Below are 24,971 nucleotides of genomic sequence, written 5' to 3' on the forward strand. Positions count from 1 at the left end.
GCTTAGCCCAGTGGTACTTAATAAATACTTGTTTCCTTCCTTCCTTCAATTTCAATATGAGAAGTCTCCATTAGGGAGTTTCAGGGAATATGTACTTGTTCCTTCCAAGTGTAACATTTTTATCAATGATTTGGATGAAACTATGGATAGGCCTCTGAGCATTCTATTCCTTTTTCCAAATAAGTCAAGTTTATTTTTGGAGTTTATAGCAAGTAATTGAAAAGGGGACTTAGAAATGGCTAACTACATTTAGATTGCTGTCCTTTAATGAGTGGTTTTTGTGCTAACATAACCACTGGAAGAAAAAAGGAAGAAAGAAATAGGCCACACACATTGAATTTGTGAATCATAATGAGGTTTATTGAAGGATAGTCTTTAAAGTCCCTAAAGGCCTTGGGAATGCTGGAGATGAGATGGAATGCCATTCAGGTCCATATCTTGAACTGGATCTCCATTAGCTATTCTAGCAGAAAAGAGGCCAGCTAATGATGAAGGGCATGGGTGTGTGGGTGGGTCAAAGGTAGCATCTGCCCAGATAGTAAGGGGGAGGGTGGAGGAACTAAGCTGGGCAGCAACTCCCAGGGGTCTTAGAAGGAATGCAGCACCAGAGATTATTTTCCACCAACTATCTGGATGATAATAGGGCACAGGCAAGATCAGCTAGTGGGGGTAGGGCTTAGGGGTAGTGAAAGGAGCTAGCACCTGTGTTGATTGCCTTAAGTATTTGACTCCAAAGACAGCTCATGAGCTTTCTCTTTTTATATAAAAAAACCCAGTCTTAGGGCATATTGGAAGTGTTTCCACTTTCTAGTTCCCAGATTCTAGGGCAGTGACTGGCTCAGTGACAGTCAGCTTAGGATAGAAAGGCTCATTCCCATCTCTACTAAGTGCACAGAAACTGACAATCTATAGGAATGGAGATGAAACAAAAACTCAACTTGCTTTGAGTTTAGGCTTATCACAGTCTTAGAAATAAGGAAAGGTCTTCCTAGCATTTTTGGACTATACTGCAAAATAGTGAAACTGCAATTAATTGCACAGACAAGGGGAAAAATTAAAGTGTCCTAAGGAGTTTTCTTCCCCTCACTAGCTAGGCCAGGGCTAAGGGAGGTAACCTTGGGAGATGTTCTTTTGGTGATAAAACAACAGAGGTTTTTCTTTAAGGAGTTACTACTTCCCTTAGACTCTGCCCCATAAAGAGAGTGACCAAAGTAGACTACAGTAATTATGTCAGGGAAGGATCATTGTCGATGGTGCTGCTGTTTGGCCTTTGTTCTTGAACAGGACCATGACATCAGGGAGGTGATGCCTTGAGTTCCAAGTGAATTGGATTTAAGTGGGGGCAATGGGGTGGGGGAACTGCAAAGTCACCAGAACCATCTGGGTCCAGTGGCAGATGTAGATTAGGATGATTGGAGATGGCACAGGATGCACTGGGGACCTTGGAGTTTTTTGAGTTAAGGTCTTTAACAGGTCTCAGTTAGACTGAGACAACCCCCATTCAGTGTCTAAGGCTTAATAAGAAAAAGAAAAGAAAAATAAGAAAATATAGGAATAGGAGAGAAGGAAAGGAATTGTGGTAAACTAGTATGTCACACTACACATACACACACACACACAACTCAAAAACTCCCATGTCATATTCTCATTTTTTAAAATCACTACATTTTTTCTTTTTAAAATTTAATTTTTATTGATGTTCATTGTTTTGATAGTTTAAATTTTCTTTTTATTATGAGCTTAAAATTAACATGATAATTTTAGTAGGCAAAGAACCAAAAAAGAGGATTATATATGAAATTGTGAATTATTAACCAGTGTTTTTAAGTACATTTAAGTGCTTTAACTATGCCTTTCCCTGAAATTCTGCTCTTTGGGTATATTTTGAAAATGTTTGTGATGATTTTTCTTTTTTTCTTTCCTTCCTTCTCCTTTCTTCCTCCTTTTCCTTCTTTCCTTCCTTTTCTTTCTCTCTTTCTCTTTCCTTCCTTTTTTCTTTCTTCTTCCTTTTTTCTTTCCTTTCTGTATTTCTATCCTTCCCTACTAAAGCTTCTCTCACCCCCATACAAGTTCTGAAAAGATAAGTATAACCAAGCAATGCACTGGCCACATCTGAAATTGCAGCTTCCTTTTTCTGCAGCTTTCCCTTAGCAACACACCAGGAGCAAGAGATCTAAGACAGGTCTTAAGGCCATGGCTGATACAGTTAATCTCAGATCAGTTCTACTTGACTGCTTTGCTATTTATCTTTCTTACTTCTTCCCCTCAACATCAAGGTAGCTTTATATACACAGCAGAGGGGAGGTAAAGCCAGTCATTTCAGTCAAGATGCATCTAAACCATCCAGCAAGGCTGGCTGGAATGTCTACTCCCCCTTCCCTCCTTTGGTTACAGTACATCCACTTTCTATAGTCTGTTCTGGGTTTAAGGCAATGCAACATAGCACCTTATTGGTAAGGAGGCTGATGGAAAGAGTAGTTTTTCCCAGCTGGAAGGATAGACAGGATCAAGGGAGACAGAAACTATAAGGTATGGCAGAAACCCAGGAACTTTGGATGCCTGGGGATGGAAGCTTACCAGGCCAAAAACCTGCCAATTACAAAGGAGGGTACTACTACGTAAATGGAAAATAATCATGCCCCAAAGTAAATCCAGCATTACTCTATTTGTATCCTATAAGATCACCTACTTATTCCTTCCAATGACCCTTCCCTTTCCTGGTATTTCCCCACTCATTTACTTGGCTCCATCATCCTTACTTCCTCTCAGTCCCTATTGTTTCTTCTCCCACTCTTATCCTTGTGCATCTGTCAAATTATAGCAATAATTTAGAAATAAAATGACAAAGTGTTATATTTTGAAACTAAAAAAAATTTTAATATAATGTTACAATACTTGTATATGTCTAAATTATATATATCTATATCTATATCTATATATATACATACATATCAACTAAAAGAAGAGTCAGATTCTGTGACCTGCTGTTAAGCAAACCCTCACTGTGGTGGATCAGGGCAAATGAGTTCAGTCACTATCTTAAGGCTTGTAGACTCAGGATGAACCTGGAACATTGTATTTGCTCAACCTTCTTTCATTCTATTGAACACTGATTGAATATTGGAGAAACACAAGCATGTGTGCTCAAACCTATACAAATCCTGTTCTCATGGTAACTAGGAGAATTCCACATGGTCTCAGCTATGAGAGCAGCAGGAGAAATGCTAGGGGAAGGACTGTTTTATCATTTTAACTTATGGAAGAAGCATGTTGCCTGGATATTTAAGAAGGTAGGATAATCACTACTGCTAGCAGATGGAAGATACAAACCTGTTGCTACTGAGCAGAAGTGGTTTAGCAGCACAACCAAGTTGCAGAACCGACCCAAGCATGCCTTCAGCTCATAGGGGAGAAGGGTACCACTATAGCTATGTGAACAACCCATTTTTTTCTAGGTGTGCTATGTGTTCTGCAGTGATTTGTCAGGGTCTGCCCTGTGGGAGAACTGAGAGGATTAGGACAGCAAGTGGTTAATTATGGGAATTGAGTGAACTACACTGACTCTCTTGTGACTCAATTCTGGAGCTAGCTTAGTTTCTGTTCAATTATGTCTAATCCAATTTCTGTCTTGTGATAAAATTTTATTCAGTTGTGGGAATTGGGAGAAAACCTTATTGCATTGTTTGTACCTAGCCCTGTATGTTTGGGAAACTGGACCACCTCTACCTGCTCCTCAGAGACCCTCAACCAGGGACCTAGGTTATGTGACCAGAAACTCAGTAAGATGCAAAAATTGATTTAAGGAGTTGATGTAAGGAAACTGGCCCCTACTGATCAATCAGTTATTGTTTCCATGTCTCTGATTGTTCACAGACATCTGGGAGGAGTGGGACACCTCTTTTTCTAAATTCAAGGAAATGCATCTGTTCACGCTTCCCTTCCCACCTGGGAAAGTCCCTACTCTTTCATCCAATTAGAAAACAGATTACCTAATGTTGTATTGTTTCCTTTTAATTACTTGGTCTTATTTGATAAATTGACTTTAATGCATAAAAAGTCTGTACCCCCCTATATTTTGGAGTTTAGGGCTAAACTGAGGAAGTCTTATCCTGATTTGTTAGGCAATTGGCATACATTACTTTAATAAATCAATGCTCTCAGAAGGTTACACCTTTGTTTTCCTCATTCATTTCATCTTTTTCTGCAACAGTTATTTAATTTCTTACCACAACACTTCCAAAATATCTCTTCTACAGTATCTATGCCTCCATTTCCTAAACAGTAAAATGGAGATAAATAACATTTGTTGTACCTATACTTCACAGAACTATTGTGAGGATCCAGTGATATAATAATGATGACTAGTACATATTTAAGGTTTACAAAGTACTTTACAAATACAATTTCATTTTACCCTTACCACAATCCTGGTAGATAGGTGCTACCATTATTTTAATTTTAAAGATAAGAAAGCTAAGGCAGACAGAGATGACATGACTTCTCCAGGATCACTCAGCTGGCAAGTATCTGAGGCTGGATTTAAATACTGCTCTTCCTGACTCCAGGTTCAACATTATCTGCTGCCACCAGATAATGGCTGCAAACAAGTTAGAAAACCTATTGATACATAAAAATAAACCTATTAATGTCAGCTAGTATCATCATTGTCATGATGATGTATCTCAAGAGCTGGTATGGAGGTGAGAGACTCAAATGGAGGCTGTAATGTTAATAGAATAGGAAGATCTTCCCTGTCCCTTAATAGGTCTAACATGGAGCCTGTGGTCACATGGAGCTCAGACTGGGAGGAACTTGCCCAAGGAGGAGAGAGAGAGCATGAGCAGAGAGTGAGAGCTCACAGAGCAGAGAGAGAGAAGCAAGTTGTGAGTGGAAGTAGCTGGCCCAAGGAGCAGGAAGAGAGAACAAGCTGTGAGTGGGCTCAGGGAGGAATTTGTCTAGGGGAACTTGTTTTTGTGGAGAGGCCTGACAGAAAGAAGGTTTGAGATGTCAGTCCTCCCTAGATTAGTGATAAGTACCCTGTTAAATCTTACCTCCTGGTAATCTAATGATAACCCAAATAAATATTTTGGTTTTGCCTTTGAGGAAGATAATTTATTATATTTTGTGAATTTACCTGGGAAATACATATGTATATTCATAGTGGCTGCTATGGGTATTGCATTGGTGTTACAGAGACTATGCCAGAGTTCACTATTTGGTGACCAGTTTTGAATCTGGATTTATGGGACTTTGCTTTCCGACAGGTTTTTCAAACTTTTGTATGTCACGGACCCCTGTGTCAGTCTGAGTTAGATCTACAGACTTCTTTTCAGAATAATGTTTTTAAGTGCATAAAATAAAATATATATTATTACATAAGAAACCAAAATAGTTACCCAAATCAATTAAAATGAAAATTCATGGACTCTGGGTTAAAAACCCTTGCTTTGGGAAAGAGGAGCCACATGGGGAAGTTTATTCTCCATCTTGGAGTCATGTGGGTGGACAGGGTTTAGTAGCTCCCTTGACTTCTCTCCGGATGTCTGTTCTCCTCCCCTCTCCTTGTGGGTCTTAGATGAGCCGCTGCTGCCTTGACTGGGCAGTGATGACTGCCAAAGATGCTGCTGGGAGATGAGAACAATGACTGGTGAGATAATGCAAGTACTTCAGGGAGCAGCTCCCACTAACTCCCCAAATTATATGAGTTTTGTCTCTTCTTCTTTCCCAGCAAGGTAAGGAATGAAAAGGGAAGAAACTGATTCAGTCTCTGCAACAAAATGCATGAGTTCTGGCTTGTTCCTGTCTGAACAGACTGTGACCACTGTTCATTCTTCTTTCACTGCTATTGTTTTACTTCCCCTCGTCTGTGTGTTTAATTATGGCATACATAGATATTTGGGGAAAGGTTTGGATCTGTATTGAGGGAGAACATCATTCTCACTTCAGTGTGGTTAAGGCTGGCAAGGTGGTAGCTTGGACAAGACAACTATGATGCCATCCAAAAGTGACAAACATTTTAAGGAAGCCTCAGACCATCACTACTGTCTTTGAGGCTTGCCTCCTATATAGCAACAGACAAATGGGAGAGTTGTAGGCATTTCGCTGGTTGTCTGTTAAAATACTTTCCTTAAGCCATTGCAAATTCTCACAAATATGAAAGTCTATAGGCCAAAAGAGATTATAAATTGACTACTAGAACTAGAAGAGATAAGTTGTTAGGGCAAAAGTGAACCTAGGGGGATCTGTGTTAGCAGGGGGATACTTCTTGTGCTACCCCTTTTAAAAGTAACTTACATTTCCTAAATATTACAAAGGACACAATGCTAACACTAATGGTGATAGTTAACATTTATTATATGCCAGGCACTGTGCTTTACAAATATTATCTAATTTGATCCTCACAACAACTTTTTGGGAGGTAAGTGCTCTTATTATCCCTATTTTACAAATGCATAAACTGAGACAAATAGAGGTTAAGTGACTTGGCCAGGGTTATACAGCTGGCAAAGTGTCTGAGGCTGTATTTGAATTCAGGTTTTCTCAACTCTAGACCCAGAGTTTTATCTACTACACTACCTAACTGCCCTTAAAAACTCTACAAAAACAGGATCTGAACTAACCTGTTACACAGGGATGTATACTCCTTTGTAGAATATTATACCAGGGAATAAATTTCTTGTTTGCCATAGGTGGGTAGCATTGTACTATATTGTAATAATTTTGTTGTTATTTAGTTGTTTTTCAGTCATGTTTAACTCTGTTGCCCCTTTTGGAGTTTTCTTGGCAAAGATACTGGAGTGGTTTGCCATTTCCTTCTCCAGTTCATTTTTACAGATGATGAAATTGAGGCAAGCTGGTTTGCCCAGGGTCACACAGCTATTAAGCGTCTGAGGTCACATTTGAACTCGGGTCTTCCTGACTCTAGGCCTCTATCCACTGGTGCTCGATCCACTGTATCATCTAGCTGTTCCATATTGTAACAATTACTATTATAAAAGTTGAGAGGCAGTAATGCTGGCCAGAGAGAGAACTGGTCTCAGAATCAGGGTGATCTGAGTGATCATGGGCTATTCACTTAAGTTTTTTTAGCTTGTTTCCTCATGTGTAAAGAGGTTGGACTCAATGATCTCCAAGGTCCCTTTGAATTCTAAAGCTATCATCTTATAATTCCATTATCCTATGGTTCACATTCTAGCTGTATTCTGTGTAACCCTGGGCAGGTGCTCTTAACCTCTCTGAGCAACTCTCTGAGAAAATGCTGCAAAGCAGGTGCCAATTGGCATTAATACAAGAGCGGAAGGAATTTCTTACCTGTAGGAGCTCCTTACATTGGATGAAATCACAGGTCTGATTAAAAAAATTTTTTGACTTGGGCTTTTAAAAATTAATAAGCAGATAGAGCAGGTTAGTACAGTCTATGGCTTGAGGGATGCTTCTGACCTGCAGGTTGCTTGCAGCAGGCCTAAGGATTTTCTCTACATACAAAAGATGTTTTCCTCTACATTTTTCACAGGTGGCCTAAAATCCTTTGGCGTGCAGTAAGTGGCCCAAGGGTCACAGGTTATGCAGGCCTGAGGTAGAGGGTATATTCCAGGAATGTATGAGCAAAGGTTCTCATGAAAGCAGGAGGACCAATGCTATTGGACCAATGATCAAGCACCGCAGCAGATCCCTAGTCGTAGTGACCCCAGGAACAATCAATGCTAACTGACCCTGGCTGCATGGGCTCCTAGCTGCCTTGCCTGTCCCTCACCACTCTTATTCTTTGAGTTCACTCCCTTCTTTGGTTGTCAGGGCAGACAGTCAGGTGGATGGGAAAGTCTGTCAAACCTACCAGATTATGTAGAGAGTGTACTCTGCTAATCAGGCCTGAGCTCCTCATTCTGGTTCTTCTTGAAAATCTCTACTACATCACTGCCTCTTCCCCACCCCAAGTGGCTCTCAGTTGTCAGAACTTACTAATGTATGTATAGAATGGTCTTGTTTTCAGCTTTATATCTGTCATAGAAATGAAAATATCATTTCTTATGAAAGTGTCTGAAAAAGTCAGAAAGTATTTTCCTTTTTCCCCTCAAGAGCACCACCATCAAACTATTGTTGGTGTCCTTTGACCTCTACTTAGAGCCACACCCAAGAGAAACTAATATTCCTTTAAATGTTTAGCACTACCCATAGTAGGTGCTTACTAAATGTTCATTGATTGATTGATTAATAAAATTAAGATAGCCCTCCAAACCTTAGAAGAGGTGGCCAGAAAGCCATGATCCAGCCCTTTAAAAGACAGCACCTAAAGTCTTGGTACGTAGAAATCCTATAGGGTCTTATGCTCAAGGACATAGTTATAACTAACTTTGTTACCCAAAATAATCATCCATCAAACCATCTATTGTTTGTTATGCTCAATACCTCAGGCAATCCTCAAGAGAGTCCACCAAATAAAACTTCCTTAGGAATTCACACAAGAACACCAGGCCCCTGTAACTGTAACTGCTGTACTGTGAAACATCTTGACCCAGCTTTACCACAGGCTTCATTCCATACAAGTCTCTAAAGTGACAGAAAATATTGATTGCATGGTAAGCTGGTGTAACTGTCAGCTTCCAGTGATTGCTATCCAATACCTCTTACCTGGGATGTTGGCAGCATAGCAATCTCTCCTGGCCTGTTATATGCTAAATATACAAAGTAGTTTTATTATTATTTAACTTCCCTTATTCTGATGAATTTTGTGTGGGACTTTTAGATTATCACAAGCACACAACCCAATCAGACACTTGAAAATGACTCACATTTACCACAAGAAAGACACAACAGGAGGAAATCCCAAAGTCATGGGGCACAGGGCCGCACTAATTACTCCTCCTAGTCTCATCTGGTTGTTAAACCTACCATCTCTGATCATCACTATGTATGATTGTTAGATGAAAAACATACAAGCTCTGCTCTGTCTCTACCATGTTTTAGGTAATTTTAGGCTCAGGAATAAACACTAACACAACCAACCCACTCCTTACCTCAGCCATCTTCTATATCTTTAGCAGTGATGTCAAACTCAGATAGAAATAGGACCAATAAGCTATACAGGATCCCTGTACCAACTGCTAACATTATCTATGTTTTATCATATGCTCATTTATTTTAGTAAATATTTCCCAATTATATTTTAATTTGGATAGAGCTGTACTCAAAATTGTTGTGGGAAACTTACAGCCAGTGAGACAGGTGTTTGATACATCTGTTCTGTAGCCTCAGCAGGGTGGAAGTATCCAAGGAGTGTCGTTAGTATTCCCTAAACACAGTCCTATGTGTGCTCCATCCCATTACTGTGTTTCATTCTGGCAGAAGAAAGACCTCCAAAGTCAGGTTCTACAGGTTCCAAAGAACCTTAATCTATGACTGGGTAAGTAGGAACTAGACCTGAACATATGGTGAAGTAGACAGATGAATGGTTGTTAGGCCCATTTGAGATTAATAAAGCCAAAGGGGTTGTGTGAGGGAGGGATAATAACAGATTAAGGTCTTACAGGACTCCTAGGTACCAAGACTTTCGGTGCCATCTTTAAAAGGGTTGGATCAGCTTTCTGGCCACCTCTTCTGGGGGTTGGAAGGCTATTTTATTAATCTTATTTTATTAATCAATTTTATTAATAGATTAATATTATATTTTTATCAAGTAATCATTTTATAATTTATATATTACATATAATTATAATAAAATAATTATTAATTAATCAACCAATCAATAAACATTTATTAAATACCTATTAGGTGGCAGGTGGGGCAGCTAGGTGGTACAGTGGATAGACAGTTGGGCCTGAAATCAGGAAAATTCTTCTTTCTGAATTCAAATCTGACTTAATACACTTACTAGCTGTGTGACCCTGGGCAAGTCACTTAACCCTGTTTGCCTCAGTTTCTTCATATGTAAAATGAGCTGAAAAAGGAAATGGCAAAATATTCCAGTATCTTTGCCAAGAAAACCCCAAATGGGGTTACAAAGAGAGACATGACTGAAAACAACTGAATAACAATAACAAATGTGCCAGGCACTATGCTGAGTGCTAAGTATTTAAAGGTATTTTAACTCTGCTAGGACACTCACTTCATCTTTTTAAGTGTTTTTTTTCTAAATTATGAACTTTCCAATGAACATCAACATTTTAATAAAAAAGGATTATATATATACAATTGTAAACTTGTGTAGTTGTTTAAAGCAACCATAAGGGAGGGGGAAATGTGATCTACCAATTGATGTAGTCAGGGAATTTAACGTAGATGATGATGTAAATGATGATATTTTAATGTGGATATTCAAGGATATTAAAGTAACTGTAAAATTGCTGCCATACCTGGCAATTCCATTAGGAAATGTAAACATTGAACAACCTTGTTAGATGAGCAGAATTAGATATATCATTGTAGGGTTTTAAATAGCCAAGCTCTGGAGGGAGTTCTAAGACAAGAATAAAGTTTCAGGAGAGCTTTCTGGAAGAGAAAATTGCAGGGAAAAAGGAAGAGATTTTTTTTTCTCTCTCTCTCTTCCCCTCACTGGGCATGAGGTCTATCAGCAACTTGCTCAGAGCAAGACACTCCATACAGCAGTCTGAAAGTTTGTTAATTTGAGGCACAGTTGAGGGACTGAAGATACACACACTTGACAGATGTGGATATAGAAATGTAGTCAACCAAGAGAGAAAGCAGCTTTCAGGAGAGGACTCCTGGCAGCAGAGAAGAGATTCAATTATGGGCTGAAGAGAGCCTTGGCAACTGGAAGTTGAGCTCTGAAGAAGAGACCAGCTAAGCAACCAGCCCACCGGAAACATTACACCTAGGACGAGCCGCATAAGGACTGTACAAAAAAAGTGCTTCCAGGCCCTGTGAGTTACCGTTGTACAGTACGTAAGTTTGAACCTACTCTTCCCATGGACAATATGTGTATTTGTGAGACAGTATTGAATGGGGTGTCTCCTTTTGGAAAAGTTACTACTACACGTCATGGTCAATGAGGTTGGGAAGGAGAAGGAAGAAGTGAGAGAAATCCAATGAAGTTGTTCCCTTTAATTTGTAAGAGAAAGTGGTTAACACTTCATAAAAAGATTTTGTGAGCAAAATTTCATAATTAGTTTAATGCTTTGCTACCATATTAATATGTCATCACTTGTGAATAAGTCATTTTTTGTATCTCTATCACTGTCCTCCATATAAAACCTCTCAGCAAGTGGTGCTTCAGCTGCATGTTCTTTTCATTCCCAGTGCAGCTTAAGAGAAACTGAGGCACAAATCCATTTTCTGCTCATTCCTTCTTTATGAAGTTCACAAAAACTCTTGGAATTTCCTCCTCCCCCACCTTTTTCTGCCAGCGGTCTCTTTTTGAGGAAGTCTAAAACCATTATGAAATAGGAGGGACCAAGACTGGCCCATGAAAGCACAGTCTATATGAGTTTGCACAGTAATCTCCCAGGCAGACTTTGAAACAGGTGTAGATGTTTTGTTTGTGGTAATTCAGAGCCTTTAACGTTGACTGTTGAACTGGAACTGAGTTAGACAAAAGACTCTTAGGAAGAACCCTCAATCTTTCTTGCCCGGCTGTGCTGGAGGGAAGCGTGAGTACTGTAATCCTCTCTAGCAGAGAAAGAATCCTTAGGCCTTTGTTTCCCCCACTTATGTCTCTGCCTTGTGGCCTGTGCCTACATGGCTCTGATATTTTTCTTGCTTTAGGTGAAGGAGTAGTGGTGATGGGTTCAATCTTGTGAGCTTTGAAAGGTTGGAAAAGTAAACACCAGAACTGGAACCCATGCTAGGATTTGCTGGAGACTGAAAACAGGTAGGGCAGCAGCAGAGGAACTCAAGAGTGACCTGCTTGACCTAGCCCCAGCTATAGCTGAGATGCTGACTCATTCAGTGGCTATGATGAATCTGGAAGTGAACTTAGCAGGGCAAATGCCTTTCAGAAACCGCATTAAGCTTTAACTCAATGCCAACCTTTCAATTCTATCTTGTGATTAATATTGGGGAGAAGATGTCAGAACAGACTAGCAAGCTGATAGCATTAAAGTATCACCTCCCAACCTTTCAGAGGTACTCTTAGGACCCTGAGGGAGAGATGTAACCTTGCCTAGGGACCTAACTCATAAGTGAGAGTGAGATTTGAGGTAAGGATATTCCAGTTTCTACATGTGATTGACTCAAAACATCAATGTCTTTGGGGTTTCACACAGGAAGCCAATTAATTTTTAATAATCACAAAAGCCCTAATTCCTAGAATATCAAGGGACATGTTGGAGAATGGAAGACATGATGCTGGTTGTCCAGGGTGACCTTATTTTCTTATAATATCCTAAAATGTGACACAGACTTTGAACTAACGACTAATGAGATAAGGCTATGTTACTCAAAAAAGTTGCTATTTGGTTTAAAGAAATCCTATCTGAATCGTGAGTCAAGCTGTATTATCTGAGCCAAATCACTTGTTCCTTGATGTGTTAAAATGAGGGATGGTGAAAGATATTGTAAGGAAGAAGCATTGCTCTTTAAAAAGTGCTACATATTCTTGGGACGTTGGGACGAAGCTCAGCTGACACAACTCAGAGACATCATTCTGGGGTGTATCTATCACCACTTACTCATCTGATTCTGCAGCATACTTTCTATGGGCTTTGGAACAGCACAAGTCACAAGACCAGAATGATAGAAACAACCATGTCCCATTCATCACAATGCCAATACAAGGGAAAGGATCCAGGCCCCAAACCATGGACACTCAGACATAGTATTCTTAATATTATATATCATAGTATTCTTTCTAGTTTCTATTTAGTTTCTTTCCATTATACACACTTAGTGCGAGCTCCACTCACCACTGAAAAATGAGATAATCTAGGTAAAGAGTTGCACAAAAATTAAAGTGTTACATAAACATTCTTATATAGGCTGGTTTAGTCCTAACTGTACCAATTCCCTTCCACTACCTGTCTTTTCTAAATATTCTGGCACAAGTACATTCAGTTGCCACTTGAACTCCAAGTGACAGTTTGAGGGGAAGCTCTAAATCCTAGTACCTCATCCTCCTTAGGATACTGCTGACATCATCCCCAAGCCCCCACCTGGTTCTTTTTTCTTCCTAGAAAAGGCAGGAAGAATTATCATGCCTTTCTCCATTTAGGGGGTAGGGTGGTTTGGGAAGTGGTGAAGAGAAATGAAGAAAGTACCTGAAAAAGTCCCATTTTACTTAGTGTCCTAAAGAGTTGTTGGTCTATTGTTTTCTGCTAGGTCTACAGAGGGAAAGTCCCTTAGGATTTGCTTCATTGCTTCCCTTTTGAACACCGTCTCTTGATATCTCATTTGTCCATGCCAGCCCCTGCTGGATGTTTTGTGACTGTGGGTGTGTTGCATGAGAGAGAGAGTATTTTTGGAAACCAGACCACATCGTGGATAGGGTCACGTGGAGAATCACTGTGATGGGGATTGAATAGGGTAACCTGTACCCTGGGTTTTCTGGGACAGGACTGATTTCAAGAAAATAAAATGAGTTTTAATGAGGCTTTGCAAATGAATATTCCTTGTCAAACTATGTGTCCCAATTTTTTGGTATGGAAAATATGGTCCCTATGTGGTTGAGTGGGAGATGAGGAGAGGGAGTAGGTAGAAAACAACTGGAGAAGTGAGGTGAGAGTTTTTCATGAAATCAGAACTCCACAATGAGTTTGTGTCTGCTGCTTTTTGGAACTGATGCTGTCTTTAGATACCTCAGGGAGGCCTCTGGATGGGGCTCAGAGGACTGTGCTTCATTCCAGGGGATATTCACCAGCTTTCCTACCAGCAGGAGTTCACTCTCTCTACTCATGGAATTTTCCATGAAATCTCTATGCTTAGCTCTGACAGCCATAGGAATCACCAGCAGAATCTGAAGTATCCCGAAGAGTGCTCATTCAATGAGGTTGGAAGCTTGGCCATCTGGGTAATCTCCACATGCCCATATGGCCCAGAACAAGGAGAGAGCTTCTGTCAGCAAGTATGCTGCTCCTCTGCCAACTCATCTAAACATAAAGCAAAGTTTAAAGTTTCCTGAGAATGGGCTAGGGTAAGGGAAAACATTCATCACTGATATTGCAAGAAGAAAAGCATTTATAGCTAACCAAAGGTCAAAGATTATTCCAAAGGGAAAAAGAGAAAAGTTTCCATGGCCTATGAATAACCTTATGATTTCTATATTTTGAGAAGTGAGTGCAATGTGCGTAGCTTCTATGTTGGTTTTGACAGTATCAACTAACTGCTGCTAGGACCAAGGATGTGGGGGTGCTCACCCTCTACCTTTCCATTAAGGGGTCCTTCTCCAAATCTGGATCCATACATATGCCCATAACAAGAGGGTTTGGACTCCTTTTCTTTCTTTCTTTTGTTTTAGTTTTCAACATTCATTTTTCCAAGATTTTGATTTTCAATTTTTTTCTCCCTCCTTCCCTATCCCTTTCAAAATAGAATACAATCTAATATAGGCTATACATGCACAATTATATTAAATGTATTTCCACATTAGTTATATTGTGAAAGAAGAATCAGAACAAAAGGGAAAAATCACAAGAAAGAAAAAAAGAGAAAATAGTACGCTTCATTCTACATTCAGACTCCATAGTTTTTTCTCTGGATATGGAGAGAATTTTCCATCATGAGTTCCTTGGAATTGTCTTAGATCATTGCATTGCTGAGAAGAGCTAACCCTATCAAAGTTGATCCTCATGCAATGTGGCTGTTATTGGGTACAGTGTTCTCCTGGTTCTGCTCACTTCATTCAGCATCAGTTCATGTAAATCTTCTAGGTTTTTCTGAAATCCACCTGCTCATCATTTCTTAAAGAACCATAGTATTCCACTACATTTATATACCACAACTTGTTCAGCCATTTCCCAACTGATGGGCCTTCTCTCAGCTTCCAATTCTTTGCTACCACAAAAAGAGCTTCTATCAATATTTTTGTACATGTGGTAAACTAGTTTTCTTATACTACTTTCTGTCTCTTTACACACCACCCCACCCCCCTCCATCCTGGAGCTCTAGGGAGAATCATTTTGGCATATGTCTAGGGTCCTCCTAAAAGGGGGAAGCAGAAAGTTTCTCATTGTATAGTGTTGTTTATTCTTCTCAGAGAAGACCAATGACTTGTGCATGAATCGGATTTAAGCGAGGCAAAGCTGCTTAAAGTTGTCAGCCTTACTCTCTCCTCCAGTCATAAAAAAACAGTGTCAAGACAAAAGTCAAGATGACTAGAGATGGCTCAAAATGTAGTGGAAGACCTTGGCCTTTCTAAATTAAGGTCTTTCTCAGGCCTCAGTTCATCTGAGGCAACACCCCTTTAATGACTAAGGGCTAGGAAAGAACTGAGACAAAAGATGACCTAATTTACCATCACAAAAATATCAAACTGGAAGGGAAAGACCCTCAAAGATTTTGGCAGGAACAAAAAACAATTGCATCAAAACCTAAGCAATGAGCCATAGAAACTCATGTAAATCAGGTAAAATAGGATAGCAATTTAGATCCTTTACACAAAAGATATTTTTACACAAGAAACACAAGCATGTGATGACAAAGATTTAAGCATGAGCAATGACATACTTGAGAAGTTAAGATTTAGCACTGAATTCACAAGATTTTGATGTACAACTATTTTGTGGGACTACTGAACTGACATTTCACGTTCCCCTCAGCTCTGCAGTATCCAAAAAAATCCTTACAGGTCGATGTCTTCTGTCAAATCTGGCCAGGGACTGGGCTCATCTTCCAGCCAGTGGTCAGCATCTTCTCCAAGAAACACTGGAATAGTTTCAGGGGACTACTTCCAATGAAGAGACAGCACTGGGTGGGTCCTGGAAATTTCCAACTTCTTGTACTCTTGAGATCACCTCCAATGCTTCAAAGTTCATCTCAAGATTGATATTCAATAACTTATACTCAGAGAAAGAAAACAGAACAGAGAAGGGAGTTAAGACCCCAAGACTTAGACTCAGGCTTGCCTATGTCAGCACATGTGATTTAACTATCATGTTAACCACCACCATATTGCTGGGTAGGGGAAAGTATCAGCCCCTTCAAATTAATTCCAGGGAGAAGACTAAAAAGCCCCCACTTGATTGTCAGATGGGAAAGAATGTGATCTAGAGGGTAAAGCCACTCCATTTATGATGTACTGAATAGGCTACTCCTCCTGATTTAGGGTTCACTTCTTTCTGATGTAACCTTGACATAGTCTTTAGCTGTCCTGTTATGGGTTTAGGAGGACCAAGTGATGCCCAGGCTTTGCTACATCATTCCAGAGTATCAAACCCTTAAAAGTTTTGCCACCAATTTCCCTAGAAATGGACAGGGTGTGGGCTCAGGACTCCACGGTGTATGGTCTAGGCAGAGCTGACCAAGAAGGCCTGTTTCTCCTATTTTCATTGGATAATAAATTGCAAAATCTAAAAGAAATGGATGAACATCCACATAAGTATAAAATACCAAAACTGAATGAGACAAGAAATAAATAATTTAAATAGATCAATCTCAGAAGGAGAAATAAGACAGGCCATTAAAGATGTGTCCTTGAAAAAAGACTTTCCTAAGATGGGTTCACCCTCAGATGGGTACTAAACTTTTAAAAATATTGTGCTGATACAGTTTGTTTTTTTACATCAGCTTCACTTCCAAATATGTCCCTCCCTTTCCCTCAATCCAAAGAACAATCCTCCATAACAAAGAACAAAACAGAGGGAGAAAAAAAGCAATGTAGCAAAACTAACATATCAACTGTGTCTGGTAGTTTATTCATTTTCCCACACCAATAGTTCTCACTTATGCAAAGGATGGAAGAAGGTGCATTTCCTCATCTTTTCTTTAGCATTGAGCCTGGACATTATAATTACAGTGTTTACTTTTGGGACTTGTTTTGTTTTCCATCTACATTGTAGTCATTGTGTATAGTTTCCCTAATTCTGCATGCTTCACTTTACATCAGTTCATATAAGTCTTCTCAAGCTTCTCCGTATTCTTCATAATCATCATTTCTTCCAACATTATATTACATTCATTTACCAAAATTTATTTAGCCATTCCCTAAACTATTCCACCCAACTTTTTGTGAACAAATGTCTTCTTTACTATATAGACTATTTAAAAACATAGAGATGTTTTAATGGTAATCTGACAAACTCATTTTATGAGAAATACTATTGATCCCTACATCAAACAAGGACAAAGGTGAAAAAGAAAACTATATTCCTTTATCATTAACGAATACAGACATGGGATAAATAAAATCAATACAAGTAGAATGACAGCAGTACATAAAAGGAAATAATCCATCATGAATAAGCATGATCAAATGGAATGCAAGAATAGTTGAATACTAGAAGTATAATCAATCAATAAGCACTTATTAAGGTTCTATTATATTCCAGGAACTGTGCTAGGTATAAGTATAAAAACAAAAATAAAATAGTTCTTACCCTCAAGGAACTTATATTCCATCAATAACAATACAATAAATAATATCAACAAAAAAATAAAGACCTAGTTATGTCATTAAAAGAATAAAATATTTACAAACAAAATATAGCATTCATTTATACTAAATTATCTAATATGAGAAAACTCTGGTAGAAAATAGATATTGGAAACTATGCACAAATATTATATTCAGTAAAACAACATTAGAAGCATTGTCATCAAAACGGGTGTTGAACAGGGTATCTTTTTATTTATTATTAAAGTTTATTTATTTTTAGTTTTCAACATTCATTTCCACAAGATATTGAGTTCCAAATTTTCTCCCCATCTCTCCCCTCCACCCACCCCAAGGCAGTATGCATTCTAATTAACTCTTCCCCCAATCTGCCCTCCCTTCTATCATACCCCTCCCTTCTCTTATCCCCATCCCCTCTATTTTCTTGTAGGGCAAGATAGATTTCTATACCCCATTGCCTGTATATCTTATTTCCCAGTTGCATGAAAAAATAATTTTTAACATTCATTTTTAAAACTTTGAGTTCCAACTTCTCTCTCTTCCTCCCTCTCCACCCATCCCCACTGAAAAGGCAAGCAATTTAATATATGTTATACATGTGTAGTTAGACAAAAAACTTACATAAAAGTCATGCTGTGAAAGACTAACTATAGGTCCTTCCATCCTATCTTGCCCCTCATTTATTCTATTCTCTCTTTAGACCCTATCCTTCCTCAAAAGTGTTTACTTCTAACTACCCCTCCTCCCATTTGCCCTCTCTTCTACCATGCCCTGCCCCTTCTCCCCGTCTCCCCTACTTTCCTGCAGTGTAAGACAGATTTTCATAGCAAATCAAGTGTTCATGTTATTCCCTCATTAAGCCAAATGTGATAAGAATAAGCTTCACTTTTCCCCTCTCACCTCCCCCCTCTTCTCTTCCATTGAAAAAGTATTTCCTTGCTTCTTTTCTATGAGAGATAATTTGCCCCATTCTATTTCTCCCTTTCTCCTCCCAATATATTCATGTCTCACCCCTTAATTTTTTTTTTTAGATATCATCCCTTCCTTTTAAACTCATCCTGTGCCCTCTGTCTATATGGATATAATCCCTCCAACTACCTAAATACTGAGAAAAGTCTCAAGAGTTACAAATATTATTTTTCCATGTGGGAATGCAAACAGTTCAGCTTTAGTAACTCCCTTATGATTTCTCTTTCCTGTTTACCTTTTCATGCTTCTCTTGAGTCTTGTGTTTGAAAGTCAAAATTTCTATTCAGCTCTGGTTTTTTCATCAAGAATGCTTGAAAGTCCTCTATTTCATTGAATGACCATTTTTTCCCCTGAAGTATTACACTCAGTTTTGTTGAGTAGGGGATTCATGATTTTAATCCTAGTTCCTTTGACTTCTGGAATATCATATTCCAAGCCCTGCAATCCCTTAATGTAGAAGCTGCTAGATCTTGTGTTATCCTGATTGTATTTCCACAATACTCGAATTGTTTCTTCCTGGCTGCTTGCAATATTTTCTCCTTGACCTGGGAGCTCTGGAATTTGGCTAGGAATTTTCCTTTTGGGATCTCTTTGAGGAAGTAATTAGTGGATTCTTTCAATATTTATTTTACCCTCTGGTTCTAGAACATCAGGGCAGTTTTCCTTGATAATTTCTTGAAAGATGATGTCCAAGCTCTTTTCTTTTTTTATCATGGCTTTCAGGTAGTCCCATAATTTTAAAATTGTCTCTCCTGGATTTATTTTCCAGGTCAGTTGTTTTTCCAATGAGATATTTCACATTGTCTGCTATTTTTACATTCCTTTGATGTTGTTTTACAATTTCTTGATTTTCATAAAGTCATTAGCTTCCATCTGCTCCATTCTAATCTTTAAAGAATTATTTTCTTCATTGAGCTTTTGGACCTCCTTTTCCATCTGACCAATTCTGCTTTTTAGGGCATTCTTCTATTCATTGGTTTTTTAGATCTCTTTTGTCATTTGGGTTAGTCTATTTTTTTACAATGTTATTTTCTTCAGCATTTTTTTGGGTCTCCTTTAGCAAGCAATTGGCTCATTTTTTGTAATTTTCTTGCATCACTCTCATTTCTCTTCCCAATTTTTGCTCTACTTCTCTTACTTGATTTTCAAAGCTTTTTGAGCTCTTCTATGGCCTGAGACCAATTCATATTTTTCTTGGAGGCTTTGGATGGAGGAGTTTTGACTTTGTTGTCTTCTGTTTGCATGCTTTGGTCTTCCTTTTCACCAAAGTAAGATTCTATAGTCTGATTTTTCTTTCAGGTTTTTGCTAATTTCCCCAGGCATTTACTTGACTTTTGAGCTCTTTGTCAAGGTAGATCACTTCTTCTAGTGGGGGTGGGAGTTGTACTGTCAGCTGCTCAATTCCCCCACAATCTGTGAACCTAGAGCTCCAGAAACAGTCACTGCTGCTGCTCTTGTGGGTTCCTCCACCTCTTTCCCCCTCCACTGCCCTGGGGCTGGGGCCAGACCACTCTACCAGACCACACTGGTTCCACAGGCTTTTTCCACTGACCTTCCAATTTGTTCTCAGCATTTTAGGGTTGTTAAGTCTGGAAACCACCACAGGTGTGGAGATTCAGTCCCCCTGAGGCTTACTCAGGTCTCCTCTGTGCCTGTGTGGCCCACATTAAACTGTGCCCTGCCCCCTGTGTGGCACTATAAACCCTTCCCAAAGACTTTCTAGGCTGTGTTGGGCTGGAGATTTGCTTCATTCCATCATCCTGTGGGTTCTGCAGCTCCAGAATTTGTTTAGAGCCATTTTTTTTACAGATATTTGCCTGGGCTTGGGGGCAGCACTCTAGAAAGTCTATGCTGTTACTCCACCATCTTGGTTCCATGTTGAACAGGGTATCTTTTTGTCATTACTATTTAACAGGTTTAGAACTTATAGCAAAAAGGCATAAAATTAAAGTAATAAACATTAGCAACAAATACATTTTAAAATCTCTTTTGCATAACTAGAAAAATCAAGACAATTGACAACAACAAAATATTAATAGAGATAACTTTAGTAAAGTAATGCGATAAAAGATGTCTGCAAAAATCATCTAAATTCCTATGCATTGCCAATAATACTAACAGAAACTAATAGAAAGGATTACCTTTTGTAATATGGATAAAATGCATCAAATATCTAGGCACTAAATTATCAAGACATATAAATGACCTATACAATGATAACCCAAAATTAATTCAATAGAAATCAAGAACAAGTAACAAATGGAGAGATATTTCTTGCTAATGGTTATGTCAAACAAATATAACAAAAATGTTAATACTTTCCAAACTATTTTTCATAATTAACAAAACACTAATTGATCACTCAATTTAGAAGGAAAAAATAGATAGGCAAGAATGTGAACTACATTAGCAAAGTGGGACTTGCACAACTCTGTATCAAAATACACTATAAATTATAATTATAAAAACCGGCATGTGAAAGAGTAGAAAAATATAGAAGTATATAAATTAACTGGAACAAAGTAAATAACCAAAATCACTGATATGCAACAAACCATGTAATTTTTATAGCTCAAAATTACTTTCAATGTGCAATATATCCTCCATTTACTGTAATAACTTGTTTTCCATGATTTAGATTGCTTTCACAAGATTTTGACACATATTCTTTCATTCTTTACCATGAAACCACTCTTTTTTTCATGTTAGATATTAAGTGTACTTTTGGCAAACATCCATTTTTCCAAGTCAACTCTTGATAATAGCCCATGAGTTTTTAAAGGAGTTGTAATCAAGTGAGTTCCAAGGCCATTAAAGTATGTTTATCTTCATCTCTTGGATAACTTCCTTAACCTTTCACAACATATGGAATTGGGCAAAGTTGCAATATTCATCTCCACTTGGGAATTTCTATGATTTCCAAAACATTTCGCTTCTCAATATATTAATATATATCATATATTAATATTTATCAAAATTCATCAAATCCTAAACATGAACAAGACTTTCAGATCCACTGGAAGAAAAAAAAAAACCTAAGGCATTTTGGGGGTAGATGTTTTACAGTCTGATGAAGATGTCTACACCTTATAGGCTCACCTGGATTTCTTCTGATAACAATTTTGGTATATTTTTGAATGAAAAATAGAATTTTTTCAGTAAAAATGGCCTTTTTTTTCCATTTAAATCTGAATTATCTTGTCTATGACATGTATTTTCTTCATAATAACAATTAGTTGTTTGTTTTTACTGGTCTTACTATTCTTCCAATTTCAAGAAGCTTATTGGGTTGTAGAGGAATCAATAATAACCCTTCCAGCTTTCAAGTTCCACTTTGTTTTCTGAGGATCAAATAGGCTGTTTCTTAGCGATAACTTGTCAGTTCTTGGAAATGCTGGGGGAGGGAGGATAGAGTTGTGGTAGATCCCAGTGTTCTTTACACTTTGATGTGATTGATTCTGTTTCAGAATGGGCTTGATCTTTGAACTACTTGGAAATGTGATACAAGACAAAGTCAGCAGAACCAGATATATAAAGTTGCCACTTACAAAGTCACTAGAAAAGATAATTTAGGGTGAGAGAAAGTAAGCAAGTTCCTTGGCCACAAGTGGGTTACAAAAAACAAAGCAAAAAACAAAATGAAAGCCAGAGGTAGTAGAACTTCAGACAGATCCAGAAGGGCACACAGACCATAGACATTAAAACATGTTTTTTAACCATTTGTCCCTTTCAGTAGTTCTATTTTGTTAAATGCTGAGAATTTTATGTAAGATTTTATCTGCAGTATCTAGGATGTCCCTTCCACCCCAAAACATGTGGGACCCTCAGAAACTCTAAACTAGATTCAAGGTATTCTGTGGGTACGGTTTAGTTCCACAACAGCAAAAAAAATTGAAAAGAGAGGATTAAGTAAATATAAAATGAGAAAGTCAACAAATAAATCCAAACTAAGCACAAAAGAGGAGGTACTGAAAATTAGAGAAGATAAATTCAAAATCCAAAAGACTATGGAAAAGACACCCAAATCTAAAAGGTGGTGAAAAAGATAAACACTATTGATAAGCCTTTAGCCTACCTCATCAAAAAGAAGGGAACAAAAGATAAAATCAACAAAATAATGATTGAACAAGGTGAAATCACAACAGAACAAAAAAAATTTTTAAAATATTTTCAGGACTTATTCTGTACGGTAATATGCTAACAAAACTGAGAACATAAAATAGAGGGATACCTTCAAAAATATAAATAATAAATATAAAATATATAAAATAAATATAAAATATAAAACAGAAGACACAATATAGAGATCTTAAATAATTTTATCTCATAAAAGGAAATTGACTAGTTGTAAAGGAATTACTGAAGAAAATAAATTCCTGGTCAATGGATTCATAAATGAAAGTTTTTTACCTGATTCTTTTATGAGACAAATATAGTCCTAATACTGAGACTAGCAAAAGATAAAGAAGACAGACTACAGAACAACATCATTAATGGATATTCATTAAATAATTTTAAATCACATCCTGTCAAACAGATCTATACTCATGTAGCACACTCTGAGGATATACTCAGCAAATATTCTAGACAAGTATAAGGGAGTTTAGGGTAGGCTTGCTTCTGAACATGTGTGATGATGGGACCTTTCCTCTACTTTTCCTCTACTTCAAAGCATGAACAATATTTCCTATCTGAGTCCAATTCAACATGTGGAAGCCTGGTAAATCTTCTAACTACGAATGACTGGTCATCTGGCAGTGTGGAGTGACAAAGAGTCTTCTGATTCACTGAAGAGCCACAAGGATTGATGATACAGGAGGCTGAACTATAATTAAGTGTGAATACAAAAGATTCAAACAGATTACCTCTGCCTTTTCCCAGGAAGCTTTCAAAGACTTTAGTGAGGTGCTTGGGGGGGAATGTGCACGGGAGTAGGAAGGGAGATGGAGGGAGTTAGTAACTTTATTTTCCTAGAAGGCCATTATGTATCCATGAACAAATACTGTCTCTGTTTCTTCAGGATTCTTTTGGGTTTATTCTTTCTTTAACTTAGGTGAATGAATATTCTGAAACAGGAGTGCCTAAATAACCAGGAAATCCATTACAGCCACCCAATGTCCCACAAACAACCAAAGTCTTGGAAAGAATGGCAGTAATAGCCTCGTCTAGTGAGGAGTCAGCACATCACACAAGCTTGACCCAGCCCAACCAAAGATTGACCTATTAGTTGAGACATCATGAAAGGAGTCAGTCCAGCTAAGCAAAGGAACAAGTCTACCATTCCCTATATATTGTCCTAAAGGAAATTTGGTGATGACTATATAAAAAAAGAGAAAAGACTTCTTAGTGTCAGAAGTTGTGAGGTACACAACAATCCCATGTATTCACTACATGTGAACTTCACTACCTTTGTAGTTTAAATCTGAGCCCCAAGAACATTGTATGTGTCAGAGAAGAGTGTACACCATGGTTTGGAGGGAATTGTTTTGCAATTACTGTTTATTATATACCATTTCAGTAAATACCCTTTTTGTAAAAGCTGTCAACTGGCTGACCAATATTGGGGGAGCACACCAGATGGGGTCTTGTGAGTGACAGTATTACAAGCTACAATCTCTCAAGGTTGCTTCTCGCATCCAGAAGACAGCAGTAGTCAGTCACCCTCTGGGAATCTAACCTGCTAGTTCAAGTAGGAGTTAGAAGAGTGAGCACAAAGGAAGCATTTCCGAGTTTAAAAAAACAGCTGAATTGTACTAAATTCTCAAGGTAACATACATAAACCTCTTTTTTCCATTCTTCATTGCAAAGTAAATGTTATTTTTCACTGATATTTGTCAATTTCATATAATAGAAAAGAAAATTTTAGAAAAATATTGCCTTGTGAAAATTTCAGGAAAATACTATCTTCCTTTGCCAGGTGAGCATTCTACACAAATGGCAGGTCACACAGACATGTTACAAAAAGATTCACTCTTCTGATTCTTTTCTTGAGCCAGTATCAAAGAAAGATGCTATAGAGACATTTCTGAATCTTTCACTAAGAATCATTTCTGCCTGAGATGAAGACTCTTTTTAAAAAAGGACACAAACTGGCAAATATTGAGGTAGGGCAAAGTTATTTACGAAGTTTGTTGTAAAGTAAAAATCACAAGATAGAGATTTGTGATTCTTTATTGAACTTGATTATAAAAGTTTTTATTGAGCATTGTCAGATTTGTAAGTTGGAGAGAGATGTTAGATTTATAACTCAGTCTTAAATAGGCAATAGCAGATATAAAATCTGGAATTTAATATCATCTCAGAGAATGTTAAATTGAGGGTCTTAGCAGTTTATACTTTATGAACTAGCACATTGTATAATGCAAATGCTATATTGATTTTTGACAGGGAAGATGTCTCTAAAATGGATTTGAGGCATTTCCAATTCCATTTTATTCTAAAGGCATGTTTAAACTAAGAACTCTTCCTTTCCATTTAGTGGCAGCTGCTTAGCTGAAAGAAGGAA

General features: G+C 38.0%; 1 long non-coding RNA gene across 2 annotated transcripts in view; it reads right to left on the minus strand.

The window, feature by feature from the left end:
- Window positions 1–2,909: 2,909 nt before the first annotated feature.
- The window catches only part of LOC140517928 (uncharacterized), a 136,908-nt gene continuing 114,846 nt past the window's right edge, over window positions 2,910–24,971 (minus strand). The window contains exons 5-6 of one of the 2 annotated variants that reach the window (XR_011971789.1): window positions 13,746–14,036; window positions 2,910–5,621 (exon numbers count right to left, since the gene is read on the minus strand). This is a non-coding gene — a long non-coding RNA (uncharacterized lncRNA). Of the gene's footprint in view, window positions 5,625–13,745; window positions 14,037–24,971 lie in introns of both variants that reach the window. The other variant, XR_011971788.1, reaches the window with a different exon arrangement.

The sequence above is a fragment of the Notamacropus eugenii genome, chromosome 1 (assembly GCF_028372415.1).
Source record: "Notamacropus eugenii isolate mMacEug1 chromosome 1, mMacEug1.pri_v2, whole genome shotgun sequence".
NCBI classification, from domain to species: Eukaryota; Metazoa; Chordata; class Mammalia; order Diprotodontia; family Macropodidae; genus Notamacropus; species Notamacropus eugenii.